The sequence below is a fragment of the Fukomys damarensis genome, unplaced genomic scaffold, assembly GCF_012274545.1.
Source record: "Fukomys damarensis isolate Sample0158 unplaced genomic scaffold, DMR_v1.0_HiC HiC_scaffold_6, whole genome shotgun sequence".
Lineage (NCBI taxonomy): Eukaryota > Metazoa > Chordata > Mammalia > Rodentia > Bathyergidae > Fukomys > Fukomys damarensis.
Genome location: NW_022900918.1, coordinates 42,353,288 through 42,365,354, shown reverse-complemented (window position 1 = coordinate 42,365,354; position 12,067 = coordinate 42,353,288). Strand labels below are relative to the sequence as shown.

Sequence of the window (12,067 nt, the reverse complement as noted above, 5' to 3'; positions counted from 1 at the left end):
GCACAAGACCGAGTCAAACCCCCGAAACAAAAAAAAAAAAAAAAAAAAAAAAGCAGACCTTCCCTAAATGACTATGAACCAAGTGTCTATAAGTTACCACTTCTCTGGTGAGGACCTTGTGAAATAAAGCAGCAAAAATCCAACACCGCAGAAGTGAGTTGGAAACACATACCAGAACTGCTTGTCCTGGTGTTTAAAACAGGAAAGCCTGGGAAGACACACTGCTTCTTTGACATGTAATCAAAAGCAGGGAATTTTTAAATTAGAAAAATGTTACAGTGAAAGGCACATTGCCATGAATCCCCTCAATGCCCTCCCTTCACTTCAAACTCACCCGTCCCACTGTCCTTGTCACTTTCTGCAGCAGCTCTGGAGTCCTCTCCCCTGAGTGCCTTTGGTTTACGCTGTCCTGAAGTCCTGAATGGATCAGAAATGTTTTCCTCACTGTCGTTTTGACTTCGGAAAGAACCCGATGTTCCACAGTGCCGGATCCGGTGACTGAGGCGGATGAGGACGCAGCGTCGTGATTCTGGGAGCCGCCCATCTGCTGGGTGGTGCTCGGCAGCAGCAGTCACTGTTTTTATCACATCTGGTAGACACTCAGGAAAGAGCTCTCCAGAGCTGCTGAGGAGGAGGCAATGTGAGGGGATCAGTGCATTCTAGGGAGGGGGAGGATTCTGAGAGGGATGTACGGCCACATGTCTTTTATCATAACTCAATTTTTAAATTTTTATTCAATCCTTCACCATATCCTTTGATCACACTCTGTGCGGTGGCTGAGCACCCAGCTCTACCTTGCAGGCCTAGGCCGGCAGGACGGAGCAGCTCTTGCTCTAGGACGTGGTCATGGTGTTGACCTTCAGGTGCCCCGGCACGCCATGCACCCCTCTCTCCTGGCACCTGCCAGCATGACAACCCGGCTCCTGCCTCATGGAGGCCTGGTCGAGGGTTAGGTGTGCTCAGGTATCAAAGCCTTGGCGGGAAGAGAGGATGTGGTTTCCACAGGCTCGCTGTGGGGCACTTTTAGGCTCCCAGCAGCTCCGAGCAGGAAGTGTGGGCTTCGCAACACCCGAGCCCACAGCCTGCCTGGTGCGGGACAGAAAGGCGTCCACTCCAGATGCCCATGCCTCTGTGGGCTCAGAAGGAGGCTGTCTGAGCTTCCCGGGTTGCCTTTTCCAGCACGCATCTCTGGCCTGGCCTCCTCCACGAGATGTGGGTGAGGCCCACACCCCCAGGGCTGCTCAAGTCCTCCTCCTGTGGTCCGAGTGCTGCAGTTCGGCTTCTGGCCACCTCCCCAGGGACATCTCAGCAGCTCGCTGTTGGAGTTCTGGATAAAGCTGCTGCAAACATCTGTGCTCAAGTCTGTTTTGTGGACAAAGTTTTTTAACTCATTTGGGAAAATACGAGGCCTGTGATTGCTGGGTTGAAAAGTGGTTTTTTATATATTGTGTTAAAGTGTATTACTCAAATTCATTTCAGTTTTCTTTTTACACTAAAAAAAGTAAGGCTACTAGAATATGCGAAGTCACAGGTGTGCTCTGTCCTATATTTCTACTGGAGTTGAGGTCTGGCAGCTGAAGTGAGCGCACAGGACCCCGTGTGGGCCCAGTACTGAGCCAGGCGGTGCCACATTCCCCACCCAGCAGCACCGCAGACAGGAAGAGATCACTCTGCGCTGTGCAGCATGGTGGAGCCTGGGAACCCGGGAAGACTTAGGTTCAGTTTCCCTCAACTCACCATAAAAGAAGACGATGGCTTAGTGTTGCTTCCTCGTAGCACAGGGGGTGGAACCCTAGGCCAGTGCTCTGCCCTGTGCAGCCTCCGCCTCCCAAGTGGGCTTGTGGACAGGGGTGGCACAGAACATGCCAAGTGTGGACACATTAAGGTCACTTTGCCGGCCAGCTCTCTCGGCGGGTATTTCCAGAGGGCACCCCGCGTATGGGGGCATGCAGTGCCCAGGGCGTGCCTTTGATGTCTCCCCCACGGCCCGGCCAGCGGCTGCTGCTGGGGAGCTGGGCCGTCACAGCCTCTGCAGAGTGGCCCTGGAGGAGATGCAGGCCCGGGACATCGGCTCCCTCCGCACTGACAGGTGTCAGTGCCACCGAAGGTCCCTGGCCTCAGTTTCCTCCCGTCAGAGGCCCCTCCTGCATGAGGCAGGGGTTCTGGAAGCCCAAGGGCTGCCCAGGAGACCACGCACATGTTACCCATGCTGTTTCAAGGGCTGTGACTCAGTGAGCCCAGCAGGAGCCCACAGTGAGCAGCATGGGGAGTGGGCATCGTTGTCCAGCCGCTGTGCCCACCCACCCAGCCGTCCTTGAAGTGCTTCTGAGTCTCCCCAGCAACGACCCACAACGTCTGTGAGTGGGCCAGGTGCTTCCCCTGGCCCTGCAGGACGGTGCGGCGGGTGCCAGGCGCAGCCACACAGAGCACCATGCGCAGAAGAGGCTGCGGCGCTAGCGCCCGAGCTGTGAATCAGGCACTTCTGCCTGTGACAGCTATTTTAAGGTCATGAAGTCTCAGCTCAGCTGAGAAACTATAATTATTTGCTCTGCAGCCCCTGTTGGCGCAGGGTGGTCGTAATTAGTGAGGATGAAACTATTTCCAGGAGCTCTGGATCGGAGCCCTGACTGCTGTCCACCCCTCTGCCTTCGTGCTGGGGAAGGTGCAGCGGGTCTCTGACTTAATCACAGGGGCGGACGGCTGGCTCAGGCTTCACCCTGCAGGGCGTGGGGGCTCTGGAGTGCGCTGGCGTGGGGGGGGCAGGGCTCCCAAGTGTGGAGCGGGCAGGAGCTGGAAGCCACGCTGTCACTAGGCATGGACAAACTTGGGGTGACCCCCCTCGTGGTGCCCACTGCTCAGCTCCTTGCAGCAGCTGCAGTGGGAGAGCACAGCCACCAGCCTGTCTTTGAATGTGGGGTAGCCTAGGGGTTGGTCCCTGCAAATTCTGGGAAGAGCTCCTCTGGTAAGGGCTTGGACTGGGTCTGAGGATCACAGGGCTGCGGATGGCTTGCAGGAAGGGTGATACCAGGAGAACTCCAGGTTGGCAGAGCCAGGCCCCACCCGGCAGGGGCTCGGACATGGAGACTGGCCTGGCTGGGGCCCTCCCAGGAACCCCCACCACGACCCTGCAGCCCACATAAACCTAGAAGCAGACATAGATGGCAGTTGCTCAGCACAGGGGTGTCACTGACAGCACAGGGGTGTCACTGCTTGTCCCCTAGGGCAAATAGGAGGCCAGGGCTGTCACGATGACCCAGGGGCTGCGTCCTGACCCTGACACCATAAGAGGACCCAGGATCGGGGCTGCTTGGCTTCTGAGGTCCTCGAGGGTCCCTGCACAGGGGACCACAGCCTGCTCCCCTTCACTGGTGCTGCCGGTGTTCTTGGGTGCCCTGGTTGTGACACAGTTCCTGACCCACAGAACTGGAGGCCAGCCTTTCCTGGGGGCTTCTAGGACCACAGGGCTTAGATGGAAGCCCGGGCTTCAGGTCCTGGGACCTGTGATGTCAGGTGGCGTGGCGGCTGTGCAGACTTGGCCCGAGGGACAGGAGAGGCTCCTGGAGAGTGTCTTGGGGCCCAGAGAAAATGGGGACCCTCGGGGGGGGGCTGGGGAAGCAGGACAGGAGCAGGTGATCCCACATACCCATGGCCCGAGCAGCCCTGACGGGCTCACACAGGGAACGCGGTCCAGCCGTCAGGTCCTCACTGGACCTCAGCATGCGTGCGGTGCATCACAGCCCAGCTGAGTGCCATCACCTGGAAGCTCTGGGTTCAGACCCCCTTGCCTGACTGCACACCTTTTGCTCAGCTATCAAACTACGTTCAGAACTGCTGCCTCCGTGCTAAATTAATATAGTTTCTTATACCCATAAGTCATTCATTTCAAACTTCTCATCACTCATGAATAAGTTCATCATTTTCATTCACATTTTGTCACAAAAATTAGGAGTTTAGCTTGTCAAAAATCTCATTTTCTACTTGTCTTTTATGTGTGGCAAGAGAGTAAAGCAGCAGATTAGCCTTTCTTCTATCCCAGCAGAGGAGGACGGGCTAGAACGTAACACAATCAAAACAAATTGCTTAGGAAAATAATTCCTTTATTTACAGGAATTACCAACACCCAGGCGGCTTTTATAAGAAACAAAAACTGTCATGGTGCCGGCCAGGGTCGGAGTATGGGAGGCTGGATGAGGCTTTCTCTGCGAATCAGAGCAACGCTGACGTCGTGGGAGCAACTGCTCAGGGCGAGGGAGCAAAACTGCACCAGCCACTGCTGCTCCACACTTCACAGCCTGGGCCCCGAGAAAGGTGCTCAGGGGCCCACATGCAGTGTGTGGCTGCCATGGCCTTACCCAGTGACCCTGCTCTCGAGTTCTTTCCCTGGGCCACAGGTGACGATTTTCTGCAGAAATGACCAGATGGGCCCGGGAATTGCTGAAACAATTACTTATCCCAGAGGCACAGCCCGTGCACGGCTCTTGTCTTGATTCTCCAGCAACAGTGGAGTTGGCCACAGACAGAGGCTACCCCTGGCACTCGCACTGCATTTACCACAGGGATTTCAACAGAAATGGGGCACAAGTCGGAATTTCACTTAGTCTTCCAAAAAGCCCACCTATTTACAAGTAAATAAGAGCAAAAGCTGAAAACTAACTTATCTGCTGGCTGTCCTTGTATCATTTCCTCTATTTGAATAAAAGAAAGAGGTAAATTAAAGTTATGCCAGGCCAGTCCTCAGAAGAGGTTAAAGCATGTTCCAGCAAGCAGATTAGTTCTGTGGGGCAATAACGTTAAATCTTCCTGAAGCCTGGGAATTTCTCAAAAGCGTTTTCACTGCTTTCTTGCATTGCAACAAATGCAGTCATCCGGGTAGATAATCTGGCGTCTTAAATAACTTTGCACTTAAGCCTTGTCGATGCGACCTTCCAAGGTTAATTGATTATTCCAACAAGCATGCCTGACAGAGAGGACTTGAGCGCCCGCATCTTTTCATTAATTCACACTGTTTGGTTAGAAGGTGAAAAATAAGAAGGAGCTGCTTGACTTAACTCCTTCACCACACAGGTCCAAGGCAGTCAGAGGTGGGGCTCACCTGTGTGCTGTCACCCTGAGACGCCAGCGGGAGACCGGGGGTCAGTGCAGGCCCCGCAGCCCAGCTGTCTGGAGAGAACCGAGGCAGATACTCTTCTCTCTGCTCCCGCTCTGGGCTGGGCAGCCACAGGCCATTTGCACTAGACATAGCCCCGCTGGGCTTTCCAGGAAGGCTGGGACTACCAGCAGTCATGCACATCATAGGTATTGGTCACAGACACACAACAGGACAAGGGGCAGCTCCTCGTTCATGGTACAGTGCCCGCCTTGGACGGACACTGGGACCAGGCCGGAATTCAGGGTTCTCCTATAGCATAACACTTGCCAGACACACACCTGCAATCCTAGCAAGCTGGGAGGCTGAGGCAGGAGGATGGAAAGTCAGACCCCAGACTGGGTAACTTAGTGACTTAGGAAGACCTTGTCTCAAAAAGAAAAAAAAAACCCCTGGAGATGCAGCTCAGAGTGGAGATGCTGGGTTCAAGTCCCCAGTAACCCCCCAAATAAAATAAAATAATACCAACCAAAAACAAAACCCCAAATCCAGACAAACAAAAAGCAGGCATTGATGTGTTTTCCAAAAAAGAGAAAAGACCCCAAAGGTTGCTTACATGGGAAAAACTTGGCCTCCTCCTCGGGGCCCTCGCCTCGTCTGCCAGGGAGCCGAAGGCGGAGGGAGGGGGATGCCAGGGTGACCGCAGGAGCAGGGCCCCCCACCTGCGCTCCTGGCACCGCAGACCGTGGCTCTGGAGCTGGTGGCTGGCAGGGCCTCTGCCTGGGAGGCGGGGAGGGAGAGAGGCAGGGAGAGGCCACAGCTTTATTTACATCACACAGGGCTGTAACAACCAACAAGCATTAATCATGATCATTACCCAAACGCAGATAACATGGCAGCCTCAGCCTCAGCACGGCCTCGCTTATTCGCTGATCCTTTCTCCCCCTCCCTCGGAAAAGCGGAAAACAACAAAATCACGAGAGGCCAGCCAGGTCCCCCAAGTGCGAGCGTGTGTAAATTAAACACGCGCGGCGCCGATGGGCGGGAGCCGGAGCCTGACAGGTATTATTGCCGCCGCGAGTCACTTAACCCTGCAGGGATCCCGGTGTCTTGAGGTGTCAGGGCCCTGTTATTAGACAAGTTTAATTAGGATCTATCCTGCTGCTCCCAACAAGGATTTAATTAACTTCCAGGCAGGGTAATTAGCCTCAGATCGGGCTGATTCTTCCCTCACCTTCGGTTGACACCTGGCCCGCGCACTGCTGACAGAGTAATGGATCGCCTCCTCGCACGTGGGGGCAGCAAGGAGCCACACGACACCTCACGGCCACGGCTGGGGCCACAGTGGCCACGGAGCCCAGGGGCCATCAGGTGGGCCAGCCTGGCCCTGACGGATGCCTTTAAGTGCAGAAGAACGAAGAGGAACAGAATGGCGGCCGAGCCTTAGAGCAGCTGTCTGGTCCTCCGCCCTCCTGGCCCCTGGGCTGTGCTGCCACCCAGCTTGTGGCGAGGACCCAGGGTGAGAGCTGTGCCCGGCTGCTGGCAAGACCAGGCCTGCCACCCTCTCTCTGCCCAGCTGCTTCCCCAACCCGGCCCTCGGAGCCCACACTCCCCCGAGCCTCTGCCCTCTCAGCTCAGAGCAGGACTCGGTGTGGGTGCCAGACAAGGAGCGTGCGGTGGACACAGGGCTCCTTGGGAGCCCAGCATGGATGCACCTGCCCGGGGCTGGCCTAGGGATGCCAGTTTCACAGGGGACTGGTCCAGTGCTGTGCTCTGGAGATCCTGGAGCCTCATGCCACAGTGACTGCAGACCACAGAGAATGCTGACATCTGTAAGATTTATTACAGTAGAAAACACATTTCCATAAAATCCCCTCACCCACCCCCAGCTTTGCACACACTCATGCCCTTTCTGCAGCAGCTGTGGAGTCCGCTTTGCTGAGTGTCTCTGTGAGGTGTGATGAAGGACACCACGGCTGCTGCCGAGTGCCACCCAACAGACAGGCAGCTCGTAAAAGCACGACGCTGCGTCCTCGTCCACCTGGGTCCCCAGATCTGGCACCGTGTGACTCCCGGCTCTTCCCAAAGTCAACATGACCATGAGAAGTCAACATCGTGGGCCTTCAGATCTGCCCCACATCTCATGGTGCCCGGCTGCCAACCGGATGTCATCATTCTGCGCCGTCTTCATGGACTCTGCTACACAGAAGGCAGCGGTTGGGGCCCCACATCTGTTGGCTCCACCTCTCCAAGTCTGCTGGGTCCTGAGCCCACTGGGCACTGATGGGGCAGCAACCTCAGTGGGGTCCTAGAGCTTTGGCAGTGTACCTGGCATCTATGGGATAGGCGCTGCTCCTGCCTGGCACACTGGGGAGAGCCCTCCTTTCCGAGCCCACTGCATGGGGGCTGCAGATCCAGAGAACCCAGCAGACTTTATGGGCTGGCCTGAGCCCTGCAGGGACCTTGCAGTGCCGGGGCCCTGATCCCAGCAGGTTCTGTGCCCTTGCTCCTGCCCCTCCTCTGGACCTCTATGTTGGGCCACACCTGCCCATCTCCTCTTCGTCATTGGTTTGGACAGAGCAGCCATGTGGAACCTGTTTCCACATTCGGGGGCCGCAGTGGACACTTCCCAAGCCACCATTCTCAAGGGATCCCAGAGCAGGGGCTTGCAATGGCTGTGTGAATGCTGGAGCTGGGGGGTGTCCAGTGCCAGGGCGGCGCAGAAGGCATGTGGAGGGGCCCTGTGCAGCAGTGCCCCGCGGCCCCAAGAGACACTGGGGAGCCCTATCGGGAGGTGTGGGTGGCAGAGTGGGGGTGTAGCCCCAGCGCTGGGGAGCCAACAGCAGGGCATGCCACCCTGTAAAGCAGGGCTCTTTGAGGACACAGCCAGAACACTTGTCCTCCCTTGGCCTCTCTCTCACAGCAAAGGGAGTGTCACAGATGCTCCAAGAACTGCCTGACCACTGGTGACGCAACGACTTCTGGTTGGACCCGTGGGACAGAGGATGAGAATGTGAGCCTGTCCCCTCTGCTGCGTGAACCTCAGCAATTCTACACATTTTCCATCACACTAGCCCCTTAAGAGAAAAAGAAAAGTCCTCGCCACGCAAGCGGGAGAGAAATGTCACCTGCCACCCTTATCAGACATTCGTAGTGAAGAAGAGAGGACACTCACAACCCAGAAGATGACAGAAACCCAGCGGTTGGATCAGGCTGTAAAGATGCGCTCGGGCCTTTATTCTAGGGTCCCAGCATGGCTGGACCCTGCCCAACAGAGGACAGGGCCACCAGCACACAGGCTGCCAGGCACTGGTTAGAGTAGCAATTGCACACCTTGCTCTCCCTCACAGCCATGACTCTTGGAGGAATAACTAGCTTTAATTCCGTTTAAACAGAAAAACACCCAGCCATAAAGGCACGCACACCACTTCCACCTGTGGGGATGCGTCTCCTTCATCACACAGCTGGATGACAGCCCTTCAAAGGCAGGAAGGTGGGGGGCGTGACAGCTGATTGGGAGGTGAGATGGCCCGGCCAGGGCTCTCTCCAGTTGGCCTGGCCACACCAGTGGCCCCACGTGCACTCTGGTGACTTCTGGGCTTCAGTAGCCTGGGAAAGCTTGTGTGGGGAGGACAGTGTGGGACACTGGCCCTTCTTTTCAGAAGCAAACACCAATCCATGTGGGGTACAGCATGGTGGGTGGGGGCTGAGGACATCCCCAGGTGTCTTACTATTTTCTCCTTATGGAAACAAAATACCCAACATCCAAAGTTAAAGGAGGAAAGGCCTATTTAGCTCACAGTCTGTAGAGGTTTCAGTCCATAGTCAGCTGGCTCCAAGGCAGGGTGGCACATGGCAGAGGGTGTTGCAGAGGAGAAAGAGTTCATGGTGGCAGAAGGCAGCAAAGCAGCAAAGTAGTAGCAAGTGACAACAGCAACCACAGCAGGTGCACTTCTGTCCCTTATATTCTAGCCAGGATACCTGCCCTCAAGGTGGATAGCACTCACACCCAGGGTGGGGCACCCTTAATCCTAGCACTGCACTATGAATCTAACCCAGCATCACACACGCTAGATCCAGCCAACTCTGAAAAGCCCGCCTATGACCACATGAGGCTTTACACCAGGTGACCTGCTGTCCACCTTGTTCCTCTAATCGGTGGCAATCTATTCAGGATGATGCTGAACACGAGGGTGGAGACCAGCTCCTGGTGACGTGTTCTGTGAGAGCCACACTGGGGATGGGCTATGTGCTGCATCTTGGCACTGGGGGCACTGGATCTCGGGCTCTGCGTCCCTATACCTGTTTTCAGGGGACCGATGGCACATGGTGGTCAAAGGTCCCCAGAAGGCAGATGATGTCCTCCCGTGCCTCGTTGTCCACCCTGTGCAACTGAGTCAGGCAGGCCCTGCACTCCTGGTTTGAATCTGAATGATGTCCTACAAAAGGGAACAAAGCCCAGTGTCACCTGCTGCTCAGACATCTGGGGAAAACCAGAGGGATGCCAGCTTGTGTCTTCCATGAGCGCAGACCGCTAACCATGTCAGGGCCACAGCTCCTCCCTGCTCTGAGACACTGTGGGGCTCACGGCCGTCTACACAGGAGGAAACAAAGGTGGGAGAGCACGGATAGGAGGGGTGCGTCCAGCACTGGAGCCCAGGAGGCTCCCAAGCTTCTGTTGATTGCCCTGCTCCCCGGTGCCACCATGAGTCCTTGCGCTCTGGGAGGACCCCGCCTGGACCCACCCATCCCACCCTCCATGCACCCCGCTTCCTGTCACCCCACACCGTAGTCCAAAGCAAGCTTTCCATGCATCTGTAGAGGCCCAGCCATGGCTAAACAGCACACTCCCACTCCTTGACTCTGCTGTCTGTGAGGTTTTGGTTTTTCTAAGGTATTTTGGAGAAACCAAGAGCCATTGTGTTGTTCAACATCATCATACTCCTCTCCCTCTCTCTGGACCTGGCCAGAACCGCCTGGATGAGGCAGGGCTGCACTGGTGTGCATGCTGGTGTGCACGTATGTGGTGTGTGTGACTGCACATGTGTGTGCATGCGTGTGAGTATGCATATGCCTGTGCACTGCGTCTGTGTGTGCCTGCAGGAGTGTCCTGTGAGTGGTGAGTGTGCCCACCAGTATGCCCAGGTACATGTGTACACATGCTTACGTGTGTGCATATATGCACCTAGGATCGTGTCTGTGTGTGGCGCTGCATGCGCCTGCGTGAGTATGTGCAAATGTGTGTACACTTGTCCACGGTACAGGTTGCAGTAGTAAGAAATAATTAAAATGGTTGTGACAGGTAATTGTGACTGTCAACTCGATTGGCTTGGCAGCCTCCTGGCAGTTGAGAAGGATCCCTCTGGGGCGCCCAGTAGACCATGGCCATCACCGTGGGGACCACCTTGCTTCCAGCCCCTTCCTCTCTGGCTCTGCTTCCAACCTGCGCTGTCTCCAGTGGCCACAGGCTGAGCGGCTTTGCCCCACCAGGCCCTTCCTTCATGACGTCCCTGCCCAGAGTGGTCAGCCATGGACTGAGCCCCTGACAAACCCGCTTCCTCTAAGCTGCGGGTGTTGGGTCTTGTGACCTGGGGATGGGAAGCTGACTCGGACACTGCACCTTATCCTGGAGGATGGTCCTGGAAAGCACGACAGCCCCCAAGTCCAGGGGTCCCCACGCAGCATCAGGAAGAGCGGATGCAGAAAAAGACACAGCTGCTGTCAGAGAGAAACCTGAGTACCGATCTGCTGTTTACCGCAGTGTCTCTACTCCCACGGAGCCCACAAAGTGAGCTTCACCTGCACAGGGGTCCCTGGATGTTCAGTGACCTTTGCATTGTTGGGAAGCCATGAAAAGCACTGTCGGTTAGGAGTGCAGAACAAGAAAAATAGTTATATTTTTCCAAAGTTTAACTAACATTGATGTGGTACACTATAATTTAGAGCAATAGAGACATTGAGAAAGGGAGTGTAGTATTTCTTTATAAAAACACAATCAAGAGTTTGAGCAGTGTATGCCTCTTTCCTGCTGCATAATTCAGCACAGAGGACCTGCGTCCTGGGAGAAGTCCCCAGCCTTTTCTGTGTGGATCAGTGAGGCCTTCTGTTCCCTGTGGCCTCACTGCTGTGGCCACTGCAGCTGGCCTTGCCACCTCTGGGACCCCCACCTTGTCGTCGCAATGCTGCCCTTCACAGTGAGTGGCCCTCATGAGCCCGCCAGGCGTCCTGAACCCCAGCAGCAGCGCCCATGCACCCCAGCCAGCTCTTTCTTCTAAGAACCTGTTTCAGTTCACCATGCTTCTTCACCTTTGCCGGCCAGGTTCCCGTGTGAGTGTCAGTCCTGGCCCTTGTCAGGTGCGTCACATGCACGTCACACACATCTGGAGGCTCAGACAGCAGCACGACGGTGTGCCTTGCGGTCTGTGAGACTGGGAACCAACAGGGCCGCTGTGGGTCCTGGAGGGCAGTGCCAGCAGCACCGTCATGTCTGAGACAGTGATTCCTTCCCTCTGACAGGTCACGCGGCTGGAACGCACATGCCGTCGGGGCTGGGGTTACTCAACGAGGCTGCGATACCCGGACTTAGCAGGTGGGAGGACTGTGCAGACAGGACTGCTGACGGGCACCTGGTAATGCAGCACACACGCGTGTGTGAGGGGTGTGCACGAGAGGGAACGAGCATCAGTGGTCATTTCCGGGGTGGTGATCCTCGTTTCTGTTTTATCGTACGTTTCTGCCTGGTTTCCTTTTTCTTTTGTGACCACCATAAATTTGTGCTATAGTCAGAATAAATCTTATGAATAGCATAGAGATGATGAACTTTTTTCAAATTAATTTTTCTTAGTTCTTGAAAGAGATCAGAGCTAACATTCAGCCAAAAAATTCAAACAAGCAGAATGTTGGGTCTGACCTTCTGCACCTATTTGATGAGAAAGAGGAAAAGTGTGTGTGTGTGTGTGTGTGTGTGTGTGTGTGTGTGTG

At 55.5% G+C, this 12,067-nt stretch overlaps 1 long non-coding RNA gene across 1 annotated transcript in view; it reads left to right on the top strand.

The window, feature by feature from the left end:
* The window catches only part of LOC104859380, an 8,789-nt gene extending 4,183 nt beyond the window's left edge, over positions 1-4,606 (top strand). The window contains exon 4 of the long non-coding RNA XR_779353.2: positions 4,108-4,606. This is a non-coding gene — a long non-coding RNA (uncharacterized LOC104859380). The remainder of the gene's footprint in view (positions 1-4,107) is intronic.
* The last annotated feature ends 7,461 nt before the right edge of the window (positions 4,607-12,067 follow it).